Here is a 22,072-nt window from a genome sequence, read left to right as displayed (position 1 = left end):
TAAATGACCTAAATAGATTGTTATTAATGCATTATTTTGCAAATCCCCGTCGTGAGAACAAATTGAGTTTCACGCTGAGTTGAAATGAGTAGTTATTAAAAAATATCAATGCTTATCTTTGTTACAAACGAAATTCTATTCAGCAGTAGGAAACAGTTTTTTCTATGTCAAATTTGAGTCTCAAATAACTTGCAATTTACACTTGATCCTCTAAATTTTTCATCCGGGGTTCGAGTCCTGGTGGTGTCCTATTTTGCTAAAACTGATTTTGTGTTAATAAAACAGGATGTGGTTTACGTTATGATCCAGTATAAATATGATTAAAATCTAAGTCAAGTACCAATGGTTCAGATGTAGTATCTGGGACTCCCATCCGGGGGTCCGGGGTTCGATCCCGGGTGGGTACTCTTGTGTTGTTCAATGGATTCTCGGCGAAAATGTGGTGTATATTGGCGAGCATTAGCCGGCGGGGTTTTATATATAGAGTCTGATAGCTGCATGGGTATATGTGATAGTTAAGACGGGAGTTGACACATAGCGCAATTCACATAGACTCTAAGTGGCTTTCAGACTCGCAGAAAACCTTCAGCCATCGATGTCCAGAAGCCCTAATGAAACTATTTTCTTTCCATTAATAAACCCATTTTTTCCCTTTTTTGACACCTGTTGTACCCCAACATCATCCTTAGAGTAATGCCATCAGGAATAAAGTGTATTCAACAACTAACATCTATTATGAAAAAAAAAATTTCTGAAACTCTAAACATGAAAAACAAATGTTTTCAGCTCTAAAATACGCACATTTTAGAATTGGTTATTTTTGGTCAAGAGTTGGGTATTTTTTGGCAAATATTGGGTATTTTTGGGTAGGAATTGGCTATTCTTTGACAAGATTTGGTTATTTTTTGGTTTTTTTTTTAGCAAAAATTGGGTATTTTTTTAGCAAAAATTGGGTATTTCTGGCATTAATTGGGAATTTTTGGCAAGAATTGGGTATTTATCATTATCCTGCTAATGCCTTTTGTGTGAACAGCTTGGGTATCATGCTGTGAGCTACATCTTTGGAATTTTACAATAGTAAAATGTAATATGGGAATGGGTAAATGACCTTACTATATTATTAATAAAGGTTTATCTTGCTAATCCCCTTTGAGAGAACAGCTTGGGTGTCATGCTGTGAGGTACGTCTTTGGGATTTGAGGGAAAATGGGCTATACCTAATGTTAATACATAGGTACTTCCTTTTACCCCCCCCCCCCACTCTTGCTCACGATATACTACTTTCATGTAATGGCACGTGCTCTGTAACGGGTGGGGGGATGGCATAGCATACTGAGGGGGGGGGGGGGGGGGGGCACAAACGGAAAAGATCCTTAAATTGGGATAAATTAATTAATTTGGGGTGAGGCTCACTTGGGGTGTCCCATCTTTAAATCTTCCAGTGAGAATTCGAATGAAGTCTCTGCTGTCACTTCATAACCTCTATAGTCTACCTCTACGTCATCGCCGTATATGTTCAAACTCTGATTGGAATTATGGTAGATTGTGGCTAAAGCAACAACACATTTATCCAATCTGTACTTTACGACTAAGGCAGGCTATTAAAGACGTGTTTAAATGAGAGAAACTGATTTTAAATGCATAAGTGGCAGATTCGTCTTATCTCGTACTGATGTTATAGAGAGCGATTGAGAAGAATCAAGCATTCTTCAACAAAACAAATACTTCCTTATTTGAACTTTTAATGAGCAAAAACTACTGATTCCGAATCAAAGTTTGATAACAAAGATTTGTATTAATTTAATTATAGACTTCTAAAAAAATAGAAAATATCCGAAGAATTGCAAAAAGCACTAGATTCCCATCAAGATTATAACCCCACCTTGATAGTATATTTACAGTACTTACGTTACATAAAACTTAAGTCAAAAACAACCAACTGCATCAAAAAATTTCTCATACAATAGAAAACATCCGAAAGAATTGCAAAAAAGCACTAGATTCCCATCAAGATTATAACCCCACCTTGATAGTATATTTACAGTACTTACGTTACATAAAACTTAAGTCAAAAACAACCAACTGCATCAAAAAATTTCTCATACAATAGAAAACATCCGAAAGAATTGCAAAAAGCACTAGATTCCCATCAAGATTATAACCCCACCTTGATAGTATATTTACAGTACTTACGTTACATAAAACTTAAGTCAAAAACAACCAACTGCATCAAAAAATTTCTCATACAATAGAAAACATCCGAAAGAATTGCAAAAAAGCACTAGATTCCCATCAAGATTATAACCCCACCTTGATAGTATATTTACAGTACTTACGTTACATAAAACTTAAGTCAAAAACAACCAACTGCATCAAAAAATTTCTCATACAATAGAAAACATCCGAAAGAATTGCAAAAAGCACTAGATTCCCATCAAGATTATAACCCCACCTTGATAGTATATTTACAGTACTTACGTTACATAAAACTTAAGTGAAAAACAACCAACTGCATAAAAAATTATCTCATACAATAGAAAACATCCGAAAGAATTGCAAAAAAGCACTAGATTCCCATCAAGATTATAACCCCACCTTGATAGTATATTTACAGTACTTACGTTACATAAAACTTAAGTCAAAAACAACCAAGTCATCGAAAAGTAATATCAGTCAACGAAAAAGTGCATAAAAATTACAACAAAAACTTGCAACCAATTTTATATGAGAGCAATTAACTGTAAATCATAATGAATCAGTTGAAAAGCTAGCAAATACTACGAAAGCACTCGACATGAGGACGGGCAATAATTTGCACGTCTACTCTCTGTTGCTCCATTTTTGCGCAACCTTTCCATAAAAGTTTGAAAAATTTTAACTTTGACCTTTTAGATTTCAACTTTGACCTGTCAGTTTGTAATGTGACTAATCTTGACATTGATATCAACTTAACCTGATAATTCTGTTTGGAAAAAAAACACCTAACGAGGTTAATTTGATTTGCTTTTTACCTCAAGACCATATAAAACCGAATACAAACTTAAAAGTTATCAAAAAAGTACAACACTCAGGTTATATGAAGAAGTCACAGATACTTCGTGGCCCGGACGCGAACGTACGCGATTTCTTCGACAACAAGTCATTGCACAAAACACAAATTGAACCTTTCAAAACAATCACAAACAAAGGACCCAATCATGATAAACGAGAGTAATGGGAAAAAAGGTGCATCGTCTAAAATTTCAATTTTTTTTTTGAAATTTTCACAAGTTTTCATAATTTTGCTATGAATATTATGGGAATCAAAACCAAGAATGCTCAGTCTTTTTTTCAGAAAAAAGGTAACTATGCAAAAAATCTGCACATATGGAGGTAGCATTATACTCTTAGGATACACTGATACAGTACTGGGCCGACGATATACAATTGGAATACAATGTTTCAGCACTGACCTACTATGGGACGACGGTCCAGATATGCATTACGGAAAGCTTCGTTTTCTCTACAACCGACACTCAATGCTTAAAAACTCGAAAAAGATAAACTTTCAAATATATTTTTACTAAATGCTAATAAGCCTTCAGCTATTTTACTAATAACTACTAATAATATCTACTAATTCTAAATAAAAGCACCAGAGCAGAAAGGTTAACATAGTAATCTAGAGCCTGTAAAATAGATATTTAGTGCTGCTAACAGGTTACAGTTAAAGCGAGCAGTAGAATTTGAAGCAACGTTTTAAGTGGTTTGGTAGGTTCAGCGAAGCATCTATCAGCTATTAGCTCCAATTGGCATAATTTAGGACAATAGGACAAATTATCAGTTTTTCTCTGTTTCTTCGCCAAAATTTGACACTTTTGTGCAACTTCTAAAATGCCAAACATCCTGAGCGCCAGAATGTACAACGCCACATTTTCTTGAGTCAAATACAGTTCCGTCTTGAGAAAGTTGCTGATTTTGTTTTGAAAATGCGTTCAATGCTGTAGCGTACCCGTACCTAACTCCATGTGCATTTCAGTACTGGGCTATTATAAATGCAGTTCGTCGTCATTATTGAATCATAGAATGATTCATGTCACTTTTTTGATTTGCCATACTTGCGTTCAGTGTGATTTTACAATAGTCAGACTTGGGCCAAGTGGGAAAAGTTCGGTACGGGAATCGAACCCACCAGCTACCTCTCCCTGGACTTTCGTTCTCCTTCCTGCGCCTCCATAACTGTTGCAACTTTGTCTTTTGCGCCGTTAGTATACACTTGAAAGAAGCAAATTTCAAGCATGAAAGCGAGCGAAATAAATTACATGGGAGACTTGCATTTACAATTGCCCAGTACTGATTTAAAGTTGGAGTTTGCTACGGGTGCACAAAAACTCAAAACTTAATATTTCAATTTTCAGTATTTAAGATCTGGATCGCCACATTTTAAAATGCCGGATTTTCCCATATACAGTGTCAGATTTAAAACTGTGGGCATTTTAAAACTGACAAAGTGTGAGTTTAAAGCAATATTACTTGACTCGACCGGGATCACTTTGCAATTTGATTTGCATCCCGAACCACTTGAAGGTTCTCGACGAATGTCAGATTTTTTAGTTGGTGATTCAGACTAGAATAACATATGCTTATGATGTTGCTTGGAGCAAGCGACGTTTTTGTTAGCAAAAAAAAAACAATTCGAATCCCGGAGCAGTTTTCTTATGTAACGAAATCAACGGATGAGAAACTGATAAGTATGCCCCAACATTGTTTGCGGTTGTGGAGTTCACTCTGCTAATTGACTATTTTTGATTTTTTTATAGCTTTATTTTTTTGAAAAAACATTTTTTCGCAGGATGGCAAAAAATGTTTTTGAATGAAGCAAATTTCAAGTATGAAAGCGAGCGAAATAAATTACATGGGAGACTTGCATTTACAATTGCCCAGTACTGATTTAAAGTTGGATTTTGGAACGGGTGCACCAGAACTTGAAACTTAATAGTGCAATTTTCTTCAACATTTTTCGTAGGATGGCAAAACCATCAGCTTCTTGGTTATATGACTAATTGCCCCACTCCAACGCATTACGGTAAATATACCATAAGGGGCTACTTTTTTTGATAAATGCAAGCTATAATGAGAAAGACGGAAAATTGCAACCGTAGTTTCTAAATTGCAAAACGAGATCTTTTAATTGCCACCTTGGTCGAGGAAAAAATATGAATTGCTCTCAATAAAAAAATATTTACAGCAAATGGTCATTATCGTTGAGCTTACGCTGTTTTTTTACGGTGAAAAATCTCCCGCTTGCCTCCGACCACTTTCACTGCTCCACCTGTTACTTAATTTCGTGATGTTTTTTTTGAAGTTAAATCAGATTCATCTCACGTGATGGAAAACATATGTGTTAAAATTTTGTAAGCAACGATATTTTAAGCAGTGAAAATTTTTATTTTCACCGCATAAGCAATTTCACGAGTCGCGGTAAAAAAAATTCACTGCTAAAACTCTCAAATCTTACGAAAATGAACCGCATAAATATTTACAAAAACTTTTAAAGTGATTTGACGTAAGATGTTCGGTTTTTAGCGGAGAAAATTTCACTTTCACAGCGTTCAGTGCTAAAAACCTCAATACGTACAGTCATTCAGCGTATATACCGCATTTCTTACAATTTTTAGTGATTTTTAGCGTTGACGAATTGATTTGTGCAAGATTTCGAAGCTGTTGAACTCTGATTACTGTATGGTAGAATTTGGTTTTTATAGTCTTGAAAGAATTGTATGATGTCTGCATATTTTATATAAAACGAGTCCCATAAATGTGAAATAGGTGAGCGTTTTACAAATTAGTTCAAAGGTCAAAGTTTAAATTAAAATGGGGAAAAGCTGATGAAATGTGGCCACAGGAAAAAAAGCAGGAGAAAAGCAGAGGAGAAAAGCATTGGTTTTAATTGGCAAAATATAAATGCTCAATTGAATGTTTTGACATTTTGAAAGGCTCGGTTATTTGAACGTTCGGTTATTTGAACTTTATGGGACAGACTATTTGTTCAAGCACTTGTTCTGATCTGAGAAATCAACTGTTTTAAGCAAGCGTGACGCTCTAATTTTTGCGCTGCAAGTTATATTTTTCGATCAAATATTATTTACGCTGCTGATGTTAGTTTCGTTTGCATCCAAATTGATAACCAGATCCGGCAGGTTTGTTTTCTGGAATTTGCAACAGCAGCAGACCCATTTATTTAATCGTTTCATCACTTTCCGTACCTTCTTTCTGACGTACAAATTGCTGGAAGCATACAGACACGGGTTGATTAGAAATACAAGACCGTAGAGTGTCTGTGAGATCCAAAACCCGATGTCGAATACCTCCGAAGTTTTGTCCATAATTAACAGGTACCAGAAAGCTGCAGCGTTGAAAAGCGAAGTCGGCAGGGCAACAATTATGAACACCAAGCCCACGTAGAAGAACGATATTGTAATCTTTTTTTTATACTTTGTTTGCTGGCGCTGTTGTTCTGTTTGTTGAAAGCTCTCTTTCTTTCGAACGTTTGTTTTTCTGTTTTTGTTTGTTTTGTGTTGATCGCTGTTTACAGAAGATCCAATTGACGAGACGCTTGAGAAATCACTGACTACAATCATTGATTGAATTGAGCTTGAGTCTTTATCAGTAAACGGGCTGAGCGTATTTACAGCTTCATTAGTGATTTTTATCGAAGATGAGCCGTCCGTTGTATCGGGATGATTTTCATCTAGAAAACAGCAATCTAATCTTTTTTAACTATTTGTTTGGATAGTTTTTACCCTAGCCAGTTAAGCTCGTTTTTTTTTCTCCCAAAAATTTGCTAAACGTTTTTTTTCTGTAAATGGTTATATAAGTTAAGGAGAAAAAATTATTTTACAAATCTCTCAGCTGTTTTATTGAAAAAAGTATTATTATCTTCACATCAAAAAAGCAAAGATTGTTTGAGATGCCGCTTTTCAAGTTTGCAAACTTGGTAATTATTAATTGATAATCTGAGTTCGAAAAATTTGAAGCTTATAGTAGTCGCCCGAACCCGAGTTTCATAGATTTTCAGTACTGAATCAGTATTTTCCAGCAGTAAATCGACAATTCAGTACTGAATCAGAGTGACCTAAGAGTACTTCGTTAGCCAAGTATGTGCAATATAAATCTAGAATGAATTTTTAAAAATGAAAATATGAAAATGAAATGTTCGAAACGAGCTTTAAATTTTCGGTTTAGATTGAAAGTTCTATTTTGAAGATCTGGCATTCCTATTGGATTAGGACATTCAGAACATCCATTCAGACTTGACTAGATAGCCATCATGTGTTTTGTTTTGGAATTTTTGTCCTTGTCTGTTTTTGTTCTGGAATAGTCTTTCGCTCGCTTGAGTGATCTGACTAATCGTCAAAAGAGCTGTTATAAACTGATAAAACCAGAGGGCATTAAGTTTTTGAGTAGCTCATTTTCTGCTTAGGCCTTAAATGTATGCATCGCCGGAGCTGCTGAGGAAGCAGAACTTAATGACTGTTTGAAGGGCAGCTTGATTTGATTTTTACGCACCCCATATCCGCCAAAAAATACATACCTAAGTTCATACCACAATACCCTCTACACACGCGCATACAACCCCTCCTTTTAAACCGGTGATGCTGTCTTGCATAAACTTAAGTTAATCAAAGCCAACCCGACGCTCGAGCGCAATCCACCCGACTCTTTTTGGATTGCGTTTTAGGTCCCCAGTTGGCCCAAATCAGCGACTTACAGTATTGGTTAAAATCTTTCTAAAAATTCAAAGCACAAGATCTGATTTCAACAGTTCAAAAAAGCAATTATTTCACAATCCACTTGCAGCATTTTTACAGCAATTTTTGATGGACGCTCTAATAAAATTGATCTATTTACCCGATAGCAAACACGTCTCTATGAAGTTTGTTTCCTGGACTGCTTCTACTGGTAATTTGTTTTCCAGTGTTTTTGATTCAAGGCTAACTTCTTCCCTGAAAATGCCTCGGACTGTTTTATATAAAGATTTACATAATCCAAATTTTCCTCCTGCATTAAATTTATTGCATATTTTTCTGTAGATAAAATATATAAAAACTGTATTGATGATAATCAGCAAAAGCTGAAATTGGGGCCATAAATAGAGAACAAAATAATCGACACTAATTAGTGCTTTATCATGAAATGTTGTATTTTCGTGACATCTTTCATGTCTTTCTCTGACAGTCTTAAGTGTCCTGATTGTTGGTGGCTGAGGATAAAGAGAATAACACCAATGCTGAAAGTCAAATTTTGTTTCGTAGTAATTTCTCTCTGTGTAATATGTTTCACAAAAGTGCTCAACCGACTTTTCCACTACTTTTGCTTTGAACAAAACATAAGACGATGCTATGAACAAAGCAACAGTAACCAAAGTGATTCCCAAAAACCCGAGGAAAATAAACCGCTTCTTAAACCAGCCTTTATACTTTAGAGGCCTAACTGCAGCGACATATCTATTAAACGCCATAAGAACCAACATAACCAACGAAAAGAAAATCAAAATTTGCAAACAAAATTGAACCTTCATGAACCAATCGGGGTCAAGGAAATAGAAAGGAACGCACAAACCCAAACCATGCAATCCTTCTATCATTAGGTTGGGCAAAACTAAACAGTCGGAGGGCGATTTTTTCTTTTTCATCGCAAAAATTGAAAAAATAATAAAGTTAAACGCAAAAACCAACATTCCAATTATTAGCCTAAATAGATAAAGAATGTCGAATACTAGGTATTCAAATTGCGCCATTTTGGAGAGTTCAAGTTGAATTTAACTGAATATCACGTGCCAGGAAAACCAATCAGTAGTTTCGTTAATTTGTAAATAAACAAATACTTTGTTTGCTTCTGTATTATTTGATTTTCGATAGCAGCGCGCAAAAATTGACAGCAAAAGTGAGGCAGTAATATCAATCAGTCGATAAAAAAAGATTGCCTCAAGCTGCCGATGCCTTACACGCCACATTTAATGATTTAATTTTGCAATGAAAAAAGGGGGTCTACTACATGTAAGCATGTAGTGCTTCCTGTTTTCCACATACGCACTATCTCCGACCGTATAAATATGGAAACATTTTTACATCGAAACTGTTTCCATAGAAATGTGGAAACATTTAGAAACATTTTGATTAATTATGCTATGGGAGGTCTACTACATGTAGGCATGTTATGCTTCGTTTGTTCCACACGCACTATCTCCGACAGTATAGATATGGAAATAATTTTAATTGGAATGGGGAATTTTATTCCAGGGTAGAGAAATGTCGACTGTGTTAGTTTTAAGCAGACGTTTATGAGGACAAAATTTGAACCAAATTCTAAGTTGATTTGACTAACAAAATGTTGTTGGCAGCTTCAACGTTTTCCTTAATTACATCAAGAATATGCTCAGGTATATATTTCTAAGTTTAAAGATCTCTCACCCACGCCCCATCCCCCCTGTCCCAAAAGAGCTCCCAATGAAAATCTCTTTGTTTCTATATGTAAGAGTGAATAATTGCTCCATTAAAGGTCTCAATTATTTCACATTTTTCTGGAGGTTTTTTGATTGGTAGCCCAGACATGTCTTTTAATTGTTCTCAAACGAACTGCGTAGTAATTATATTACTCCTCCTGTTCTTCTTCTCTTAAAATTTTTGATCAACCGTGATTTTTCGTCCTGAAAAACGGGATAATTGATAAACTGGTAATAACCGAGGGCATTAAGTCGCTCCGCGGTTTTCTAAAAGCCTCACTAGTCTGTGAGAGCGTCGAAAGAGTTGCCTAAATTGCTGAGCACACTATTGATCTTAAAATTCAAATCTTGCAAAAGTCTTGAAAAAAACCTTGAAACGGCTCAAATACAACTTCCATTCTGTATGCAACATACTTCCAAGATTTGAACCATCTTGCAAGAATCTTGTAAGTATTTGAATCAACCTGCAATTGTCTTGCAAGGTTTTGAATTCTTAGATATTTTTTTATCGGCGGTTGATTGAGCTGAATTAGTTAATCAACTGTTGGAAAATCTAATTAGGTCGAATTAAAAACCGTTTGTTAGATTTTCCAGCATGCTATCTGCTGTTCTTTCCTCCTCTTTTTCAATTACAAGCTTGGGACTGGAAGTGGCACAGTTACTGATATAACTGATTACAGACCGCAGCTATAAACGAACGGCCTTTTAATGTTTTGGTAAGATTCATTTCTTACAAAATTCTTGAAATAATCTTTCAATATTGAATCCGGTTATGACTAGGTAAGGCATAAGTTCATGATTTGACTAATTGCTCCTGAACGAAACTCATAGCAATTATTGTAAACGTTTTGATCGTTGAAAATTCTTTGACTTCTGAAGTGACTTTTTCACGCTTTCGTTCATCATTTTTAAGTGATCTCTATTGCTCTCTCTCCGAACTAAAGCTTGTTGCTAATATAACATTGTTATAGCATAGCTACATTAAGGGCCTGATAGCCCAGTGGGCAGTGCATCTGGTTTGGATTGGGAGGTCTATGGTTCGAATCCCGCCGTGCTCAAATTTTTTTCTACCCGTCTGTCGTTCGAGAGCAATTCTTCCGATATTATTCGGTTTATGTATTGCAATTTTTGTATCTTTGAGCCCTCTCAGCACACACGCACACACACACACACACAAAGCCGCTGACAAATTATGTAGGTGTAAATCTCTGATGCAAATGACAATTTAAGTAGTTTTTATATCCTCTCCCCACGTCTGCCCTCGTTGTGCCTTGCTGCCTCACCACCCATCTAAGCTCTAGCTTGTATAGATTTAAGGTAGCAGTAATCATTTCGATTTCTCACAGTGGGATCCGTTCACAAAGAAGCGATTCAACAAATATTTGTTGCTGTTGAGAACTCTGAAAAAATTGAAATCAAAAAAGTTTGACGGCTGGGCTTGAGTAATATTTTCTGGTCATTGGCCCTCAATTTACATGTAACCATTTTGTTTTTTGTCATCCTGAATTAATTAGTTAGAATGTTAAGTTCCCTTGTAATGTTTTTACTTATTTTTTCATTACGGGTTTACGCGGTAAAAAGTTCGTTGGGGTATTCTGTACAATCTTAAGGTCGTGCAAATATTTGTCTAATACATCGCGTAAATAGATTTACCCCTTTTATCTAAGTGACCATTTTGAGATTAAACTTAAATGTCTAAAGTCTGGAAAGGAACCCAATGAGTCTTATTCAACGGACAAAAAAATGATTCTGATCTTTTAAAATTAAAAGGAAAATCTCAAATGAACAGACATCAGTTTACATAATTAATCTAATCACACAAAAATAACTGATAAGGGTGAGACTTACTTTGATCTGATATACACTTATGTTTCGATACCAAACTGCTAACTTGACAATTTCCAATCTTTCAACTTCAACTTTGACAATTTTCAATATTTCAACTTCAACTTTTCAGACTTACTGAATCTGAACTAAACCGGTTAAGCAGATTGGATTCTGTTGTAAAAAATCTATTCCTATAACATTCAAGCCAACTGGCTTCCGCAAATAGATTTGGTGTTCTGCTCAAACTACCGCTCCCGTTTTTTTCTGGTTTTCCACCATGTGTTTTTAACAAACCTAAACCTGGTTTTTCTGATCATTAAAGATCAGGCATAATTATCCGATTCTTCGCAGCAATCAGCGACACACACACACGCCTAAAATTATAAAGCTTCGAAATGTGTGAAATCGGAATTATGTGGAATTTCGTAGTCTTAGTCTTTTCACTTCACTTCTAAATAAGCGGCAGCAGCTGTAATTTTTAAAGAAAAATCAAACTAACAATTTGGTGTTACCAGGTTAAAAACGAAACTTTGGTTAATAGCAGTTTTAGTTCCCTTGTTTCGTAAAAACGTTAATCCGGTCTGCTTGTTCTTAGTTTCCTACTTGGCGCACGCTTGGGGGGTGGGCTCCTTTTACCCGTTTACATCTCACCCCAGTCAAATAGTAGCAAAATAATTAAAATAGAAGCATCATAATTACACATATGAAACCTTGAAGTGGATAATATATAAAATAGTCAAGATGCCATTTTGAGGATTTGTTTGTCATTATCTCTTCTTCGTCAGGCGGTTCACAGTTTTATTAAGACTTTTAATCTTTTTTCTCTGACTAGCAATCTTTTTCAAATATGGTTTTTCGTTCTTTACGAAGGTATTGCATGTCTTCTTATGTTTCTTTAGAGTATCAGCACATCTCTGTGTAGTTTGCCGTTCTAGATTGAGAAGCTCAGCTGATCGTTTCTCTCTGTCTTGTCGAACATCTCCCATTTTCTTAGCATTAATACAGTCCTGCGATAGTTGATCTTTCTCCAACCTCAGATTGTCGAATCTTATTTGCAATTCTTTCAGCGTAGACTCCGCATCATATAATTTATCGTTTTCCAACTTTAAATTATCAAATTTCATCTCAAGTTCCTGAAGATTCGTTTCAGCTTCGTACAAAGAAATTCTAAGCTGATAATCGCTGACTCGGATTTCGTCAATGGGAATGTCAAATGCAGTAATTGCATCGTATGGCACCGATGTTCGTAGAGTTCCATTTTATTGTCTCAACATAAAAGAGTGCTTTTCGGGATCGCGAAAATCAAGTTTCCAGACCTTGACACGGTGAGGTAAATGAACGTTTGATAGTTGGAAATCATTCGCACCACCCTCAAGGATTATGCCGAATCTCTCCTTCTTCAAGATAACCCTTCCAACAAACGTAAAGTCGTTCGCGGCCAACCAGAGGTTATACCTTAACGTACGTATATACATCGGGTTGTGGGGGTTAATATTCAGCTCTCGTTCCCGTTGCATTTGAAGTTTTGTTTTCAACGTAGGCATTCGAGAACGGCTTAAACCATCATCGAGGAGGACACGTTTGGTTGGAGGTGGTGTCGATTCAATTATTCGTGAGTGCTGTTCTCGCTCTGGAAGGCCTTCGCGTTTTACAAACGGGGCACAATTTCGCTCAATTTGACGTTCGTCGACCATAAATTTGTCGAGCTGTTTATATTGTTGATGCTGACTTTTGCTGAGTGTGTTGTTCTCAGCAGGAGGACATTCGTTTGATAATCCCGCTAGATTGCTTTTGGGTTCAAACAGATCAATAACATTTGCCTTTTCTGTGGGCAGCGTCGCAAAAACCCTAGAAACCGTTAGAAACAATTTAGAACATTTTTGTTGATTTCAGTTAATGCCTTCTTCCAGTTGAAAATAATTTAGAAAGGAAAAAAAATCTTAACTTTTTCTAACCATAAACTTTTCTGCTTAATCCACTGGGGATTAAAGCAACCTTATACATACCTGTAATACTTTATCTGTGATGACGATGATGTTCCACTACCTATAGAGACATTCCAGTTAATTTAATACTGAACTTTACATTTGCTCAATTTGAAAACAATTAAAAGAGATGTGTTCTTAAAATTTAATTAAAGTGAGCTAAAGCGAAGAAATTTGAAACATCATCAAGCAACAGTATTTTATTATTGACTTCAGGCGAAAGGCGAAGTGAAGTCTACTTTTTGTAGACAAATCACACAGCTTTTCTTTTGCTGAGAACAATCCCAACAGAAGTTATATTCCGGATGAAGCGACACGTGCCTGCCATTATGAAACATTCGCTTCTGTTGAAAACATTGAACACACGTCTTGACGAAGATGAACTTCGTCAGGGGATGCCTGCATTCAGGGCACTTAAACTCCTCACATAGTTTTCGTGCCATTAGGGCACACTCCCGGCACGCCACGTGTAGCCTTTTTGTGCCGTAGTGCAATACGACCATGTCTTGAGGAGATTCCTCAAAACAATAACAGCACTGGTAACTTTCTTTTGTGTATAACGGAGTTGCCATCTAAATGCCACAACATGAGAAAAGAGTTTAATGGCAATCAAATGTCTCAAAACCTTAACTTGGAACATTCACTCAATTAAGAGTCAAGAAACATACAATAGAGAACTAAAGTAAACTAATGCAGTAAGCCGTTTTGGTTTTGGTAGTTAAGTAAAACTAATTTTTTTTCTTTCATTTCAACTGCTTAGTTGAAGTAGGCCAAATAGAACCCATATAATTAAAAGAAATATCGAGAGGAATCATTTCCAGTAACCAAAGGTAACTATATCACGGTAATGCTTGTGCCGATAGGCAGAAAAACCTGAGCGCTATTAAAGAGAAGGAAACAGCTGATCTCAGGGTGATTTTAACAAGCATTGGAGGAGTGGTGGCTGAACATCAACAACCACAAAAGTATCTATTTCAGTTTTTCGAGTTAACCTTTACTGGCAAATAAGCAACCATCGACATACCTTCCTCTACATAGATCGAAATAGGACTATTTTTCTGTATTTATTTACAAAAATGTTTACATTGTAAAGCAGCGTAGATGTATCAAAACGTAATCAAACTAATGGTCAAGTACAATTAAGCGAAGGGGCTCGAGAAGTCGTACTTGATTTTGCAAATAGGACAGTAATTAAGTCTTTGCAGACAGGAACAGCAAATTAGTCGTCCTTGATGCTGTTTCATGTGGGAACCAAGACTGCAATGGCGGCCAATGGTACATATTTCGCACGGTTGCAGATCGAGTTGCGTCGTTGTGGGTTCACGACAAAAAGAGCAGGGAGGCAGAGGGTAAAGGCCATATTCGTCAGGGTCATTTTGAGTTCTTATGTGATGGTAAGACAACAGAATACACTTCTTGCAAGCAGCATGCTGTATTTTAACATTTGGATCAAAATGAAGCATAACTGGGTCTTTTATTGGACTTAAAAACAGTAGGGGCAAATGTCAGTAAGTTTAATATTTTCCAAATTGCTGAATTAAGAATCTTCAGGAGAATTCTTTTTGAGGACCTGAAAAAGATTTAAGTTCGAGGGTATATCCGGAATATCGACTATAGCCTGAAAAAAATCCCAATATAAGTTATCAGGGAAAACGACAGTAGTGTTAGAAACGAAAGGAGGCTCCTCAAACCTGTAATCAATTATAATCATTGGAAGGAATTTTCCCAAAGTCTGCGTGAAGGACTTTTCGATTCGTGTTATTTTTATAAATTTTCCTTGGAGACAAAAATACATGATTCCTAAGTCAAATGACTTTTAAACATAATCTAAAGAATGAGGTACTAAGTCGGGTTTTGTATTCGAAAGAACCAAACAGAAATTCCAACATGGTGAATCAGGGAAAACATAAATGAGATCTTCTTTTATTGAATCCAAGTATTCAAAGTAATTTAAAATGGCTGGCCAAACGTTATTCTCATCTGGTGCAAAAACAAAAGATCTTTCGAAGTGGGTGAGAGCAATATAAGCGTTCTGAAATTTGGAAATGATTGGGAGGAAGATTATTTAAATATCAGATCATTCGACTGCAAATGATGTGGTAGACAATCAGGGTTGTTCAAACAGAACATAAAATATTTCCAGTAAGCTGAACATGGATAAACAGACATTTCACCAGCATTTGGTGATCCTATGGAACGAATTTTAACACGGAGAAAAGCTTGTTGATCCGGTTTTGCTTTGAATGTTCTTTCAAAACGTTGAATTTCGAAAAAATGATGATTCATAAATAAGTACATTGAGCTTGTTCAAGTTAACGCAGCAGGTTAGCAAATATCTCGCTCGTCATAGAGATAATGGTTTAAGATATTTTGGAGTGGAGAAATATTCCAAATATTCCAGGGGGATAAAAGATTGAGCTTGCAAATGCAGAATGACTCAAAATACCAACAGAGGAAATAAAAGGTATAGGATGGAAATAACAACCAGAACTACTGTTCGGACGCTGAATTTTGATAAAAATTGCAGAGTTATTGGCAACAGAAAAACTGTAAACTTAATAGCACTGTATGGATAATCCTGATATAAGAAAAAGTACAGGAAATCTGCATACGTGTAATAGATTGTTTTGAGATGTCGGATTCGAGACTCTGGGAAAGTTATTGTCCTGTTTATGATGATAGTAACGCAAAAATGAATGTACAATCTAATTGCTATTATTGAAACTAAAAAGGCAAACACACATCTTTGGTATAATTTATTTAAGATTTTAAGGAAGTGCGGAATTTTTACGAAGAAAGAGGAAAGGACTCTATTAAAAAACGGCGGGATGCTTGTAAAAAGAGAAGACAGAAAAAGTATGGTGGTACTAAAAATTCGATTCGTGATCTGTTTTTATTGGAGATATTTCGTACATAAAGTCGATGAACCTGAAAATGTGCACACTGGTTTTAAGTTATACTATTAATTTTACATCGAAACCCAATGAAATTGTTTCAGTTGAGGTGCTTTCGGATTCAAGATCTTCTATTAACACGTCGAAGGTAGTGTTTACTGGGAAAACAGGGACATCGTAATATAATGCAGTTGAAAGGTTGATTAAAAATTTAGGAAAACCTTCATTAATAATTTTGACACGTAGGTGAACGAGGTTTTCTGAGTTTGGAATATAACAGGACGAAACTTCGCCGAAGAAATTTAAGAACTGCACAAATAATTTAGAAGATGGGAGAGAAGTATAGGAAGCAGATGGGTCAAAATCCATTAATAGAGAATTTTGAGGAAGCATGGAGCCATGAAGATTTTTTCATCAGCAGAAGTTCCGGATTCAAGATGAAATACGAGTGTATCAAATGTATCATGTTCTTTATACAAAATTAGTTCATAATAGAGTCGTACAGTCTCATATAGTTCGATACGAAGGGAGAAGTCAAGTTTTTCTTCAACTTTTAAGTGAATTATGTTTCTGGATGAGGGGATATAAAAAGAGACAATATTTCGTTGATAATTCAAAAATTCAATTTCAAAATCTAGGGAATAAACAGGGGTAAAAATTGCCAACGGGTTAAAGTCCATGTGATGGTTTATTGTGTTTTTGAAACCCACTAATAAAAAAATCAAGAATTTCCGAGAAATTATCGTCGTTTGTGTAAAGAATTACATCATATCGTTCCCAAACAACACTAATATAGAGATGAATAAAGTTTCGCGAACGGCGTATGAAAAAAGATCTAACTTGAGCTAATTTATGTTGATAGAGTATAATTGTTACTTCATGACCTATTTCTGAGACAAAAATATCAGAGGGATAACCATCATCTGAAGAATCCGATGAAAACAAGGAGAAATCAGAGGAGGAGTCATTAGAGGAGCAGTTTGACATTGGTTCCCAACATGAACGTCTTAGGTACATTTTCCTCGTGTTGCAAGTAATTTAATAAAATATAAAAGTGATCATTGCTTCTCGGTACAAATACATTAATGTCTTCACCAATCAGTTTGCTCATGGAAAATTCGGGAACAGCAAATCTAAGCTAATGCAAACTTTAAATTGGATGTATTTTTTTGATGAAGGTATATGGAAAGCAACAATTCTACCAATAGAAGAGCGGAAATGGACAGTAACTTTGTTACTAGTCAAATAAATTAAGCCAGTGTCCCAAATAATCTCCATTTAATAAGAAATAAGTTGTAATAAGAAGTGGCGACACCATAGGTAACTAAAAGGAAGAAAAAATTTGTCTTTTTAAAATTTTTTTCGGAAGGATAATTTCACTAGCAAAATTCAAAGCTGAAAGGTAGAAAGATAAAATTTTTTTTTATACAGGGGCTATAACGGGGTAGTGTTTATTTCGTGAAGGTTCTTCTGGCAAGGGTTGAGCGTTTTCTGCTTGTGTACAATAATTATATTTAGGTGATTTTACGCTTTTGAGCTCAACTTCGTGTTCAGCTGCTCTCTCTTTTTGCTCTTCGTTTTCATTAGGTGAAAAAACAGAAGTAAAAAAATAGAACGAACACAAAGGTTATATGTTTGACAAACGATGAATTTCGAGAGCCCGAAGAATTGTTACTAAGATATCAATAAGAAACTTTACAAGAAGGAAACAAGCAAAGTAGGCACCACATCGTTCAACCCAATAGGCTATTTTTCCAAGGTGACAATAAATTGAATCACAAAAACGGTAGGAGAGAGAAGTGAATCAAGAGACAACTCGCGATTAAATTTCACTGAGCTAGCGAAGTCAAATCCCTTTTGATCATCAATGTTTATGTTTTCTTTAGTCATTACCGTTCGGGTGATTTTTTCAGGATATCGTTTGAAACGGTATTTTGAATTATGTTTGACCAAATTTGTTTAATTTGTTTAGGTGTGTACATTCCGGCTCGTCGTGTGTCATAAGTAGGAAATTGTGTTATATGAGGAAAAAGAGCATCGGAGCGGGCATTAACTGGTACAAAGATTTTTCATCATCAACATCAAGTTGGAAGGCATTTTGATAGCCTCCAGAACACTTTATTTCATACGCAATAGGAAAAGTTTGACGGGTAATAGGATCAACAAACATAGTACGATCTTCATAAAAAATTGGTATTTTATCAAAACAACGATCAAGAACTTTAAGTGGGGACAATTTTTTTGGACAGTGATATAGCCATCCGATACTTCCATCGGTGTCTAAAACATCGAACGGTTCCCGGTAAGCATATAACCTGCTAATCTACTATTCTGCACAGCAAGAATCATAATAGTTAGTATCTGGGTTCATTCTAATTCACATTGGTTTCGTAAAAGAGTCGTTTCAGAATGTCTCAACTGTTTTGCATTGAAGTACATAAGATAGGAGAGTTTGGCGCCTAGACGTTACTCATAGTCAATCTTATCTGTTCCTACAAAATTCCAGTGGAGTTTATCTTTCTCAATTTTACCGAGATTAGAAGAGACCTTAGACATCCCGTTTATCGAAACCGGATTATTTGAATCAACTGTCATGTTTTAGTTATTTTTTCCTTGACGAATAACATTTGGTTTGCCCGTGCTCATATCAAAACCACCTGAATAAGAACTAAACAAGGAATCAAAATTTGTTCGGTACAGTGCTCCTTTCTTGCCACACAACTCCTGTTTATTGTCTTATATACGAAATTTCATGTCAGGTTTGTCACTGTTTTCATCACGACCATGCATTTTTTCTCGCTCAGTTGGTTCAGTATTCCCGTCGCTCACAATGTAGTATTGAGCGGGCGTGGGATCAAAAAGATATTTAACCATTTTAGCTTTATTTTGGAAAAGAACAGAAAGTAGGCAATTACTAGGTTGGGTCCACGTGTAAGCAACTGGATCTAAGGATGTGGATTCACATCCACCGTCGGTCAGACTGCACGGTAGGACAAAACCATATGGATTCTGTACCTTTTTGTTGTCCGAATTTACTTTTAATTCCACTTATTGCATATAAGTTTCAAATGTGTAGTGTTTAATATGGCCTCTGCCATCAGAATCAGTTACACTATTTTTTTCTGTAGTTTGACCGTGGTTATAATTTGACTGAATTTTTTCATTAAACTTAATTGGAAGTGTAAAAGTGTGACCAAATTCCTTTACAACAATTTCACGTTTTTTTGAAGCGAGTGCACATTGTTCCGGAGATATGATCAGGTTGTACGTAATACTATTTTGGTTATGAATTATCGAGGAGTGTGAATTCATTCAGCAATGAAAACTTAGAGGGAAAACTTTTACGCGACACTTTGTCCCGTTGAGTGAAACACGATAGGATCTTTGATACAATGTAACGGAAACCTCTGTTACACAAAGGTCTTCAGGGCTGAGTTTGCAGGGAGCTACTTGATTTAAGGCATACGTTCGATTTTCATTTGGGTGAGAACAGTCATAATGAGAAACTTTCAATGTGTTGGACACATCTTCGTGATGAGACTCAGAGTAAGTAAAATAAAAAAGTAAATAGGAGGAAAAGATATAAAGAAAATAGGAAAAAGCATACAAAATAAAGAACTAACTAAACTGGTGAAGCATGCATATTAAGTGACCAGAAACTGTGATAATGAAGGAACCGTGGCAGAGTTGATCTACAATGATTGATAAGTCGTTTTTATCAATTTGTGCAGACGATTCTATCACATAAAAAAATATATTTGTTTATTAGCTCAGGTGAAGCCTGCTTGGTAAAAATTTGGTCGTCTGCGGGTAGGAAAAGATGACGAGGGCAAATTTCCGTAATCATTGTCTGAGGGCATTTGAGGTGTGTTGATTACACGAGATCGACTATCAGGAGGGGTACTTCTGGATGACACATTATTGCGATTAGAATCAGGGTATGGTGTTAAGGTTCTACCCCTTGGTCTATGCGGTCGAGTCGGCGAGGGTGTTAGTATTCTAGATGGAAAAGTGATATCAGGAAAACTCGAATCCGAAGTTTAAGTCTTTTGTTGTGATTGTTGTGGTTCATTTACTTGTGAATCAGTAGTTGAGGGAGAGCTTAACAATTCTACTGGCACTTATTCAACCTGTTCAAACGGATTTTGAAAACTAAATTTGTTAAGGGGGGCGTTTAGTTTGTCGATCTGAGATGTTAATAAACCTCGATAAAAAGTTTTCTTATCGTCATTTGTTAGCCCGTAGTTAGTAGTCAGATCTACTATTTTTTCCTCAATTGGAAAATATTCGATGAGATGGTTCCAATGGACCACCTTTTTTTGACTTTCGTCCTTATCTAATGTTATTTCATAGCTCACAATTGTTATTTTTCTTGTGATAGTGTAAGGTCCACTTCGCATTTCGTGCAATTTTTTTGATTTCCCGTCTTGAAAAGAATGATTTTTGAGGAGAACTTTTCTGCAGACTGGCAATGATTTTCCAGGTTCAAGTTTGTTCCTAAGCGTATGTTTTGTTGGTTGCCGAAAGGCTTCTCAAATAAGCCGTATTATAAAGATGTTTAAAAGTGTTTTCACGTATCAAGAGTTTTGTACTTAAATTGTTTTTTAATAGCCTGTCAATATCTTGGTTCTTGGATTGTTGTTGGGTGTGCCTATGTAATGGGAGATCCTTACAAAAATCGGAGGAGCAATTTAGCTCGGAATTTCTCAGCAAACCCAATTTTAGAGAAAGTGGGATTTGTGGTTTTTCTCCAAATACAATTTCATAAGGTGTTAGGCCAGTGGCGGAGTTTACAGTGGTGTTATGTGAAAAAGCAAATTTTTTTGCTAAGTCAGCCCACTGACTTTTTGAATTGTCTAAAAAATTTCTAAAACGAGATGCTTGTTTTGACTTTCAACCTTCCCGTTCGTCCAGGGTGAATGAGAGGAGCGAGGGGCATTTGTTATTCCTAATTCGTGAGTCCAGCTGGCAAACTCTTCGCTCATAAATCCCGAACCCCTATCAAAGACTGGTTTTTGAGGAATTCCAAAGCTTAAAATGAAGTTTTCGAAAGCTTTTATTGTATCATCAGCACCTACGCTTGCAACAGAATATACTTGAATGAACCTAGAAAAAGCATCTACCACTACCAGACAATGTCTTTTCCCTCTTGAAGTGGTCAATTTGAACCGTGTGGAAAGGAAAAGCGACCGTACTAGACCACGGTTCGGTTCCAATGGCGCTTCATTTACGTCTTTTCGTTTTTGCTTGTTTTTTTGATAATCTAAACAATCCTGACATAAAGCATGTACCCATTTGTAGAGTCCGGGCCAAAAAAAGAAACGTTGGATAATTGGTAACGCTTTTTCTTTACAAAAGTGGCCAGCGTAACAATTGCGGTGACTTAGTTCAAAAACTTTCAAGATTAGTGAAAGAGGCACGCAAATTTTGACACTAAAATCTGGGGAATCTGGGAAATATTTTTTAATGCGAAGCAAGTTTCCTACAAGGCAATGATCTTCGAAGTGATTCATGTAAGCTCTTAAGCCTTTTGGTTGCCGATATTGTACAGTTTTTAATTTATTTTTGTCATTATCTTGGAGAACTTTCCTCACAATACTTAAGACTGGATCATTCATCTGCTCATGCATGATGGCCTCGAAATTTAGATCAGCTTATTTTTGCAAATTCAGAAAGTTTAGTTATCAGTTCGGCGCCGTCAGTTTTTTGTGAAAAATCGCGGTCCGAAAACTGTTCTAGTAGCGAAATTGACTGAAACTTTTTTTTTCGAATTGGTGCTCGCAAAAGCCTATCTCTTCCTGAAGAATTTGATCTGGGAGCTCGACGTTTTGGCTACTTAAATTTTTGTGAAAGCACTCAAGGCTTTCAGCTGAGGATTCAAT

Source organism: Convolutriloba macropyga, chromosome 4, assembly GCF_964194025.1.
Source record: "Convolutriloba macropyga chromosome 4, txConMacr16.3, whole genome shotgun sequence".
Classification (NCBI taxonomy): Eukaryota; Metazoa; Xenacoelomorpha; order Acoela; family Convolutidae; genus Convolutriloba; species Convolutriloba macropyga.
The sequence above is the reverse complement of the archived record's forward strand: the minus strand, read 5'-3'. Positions refer to the sequence as shown.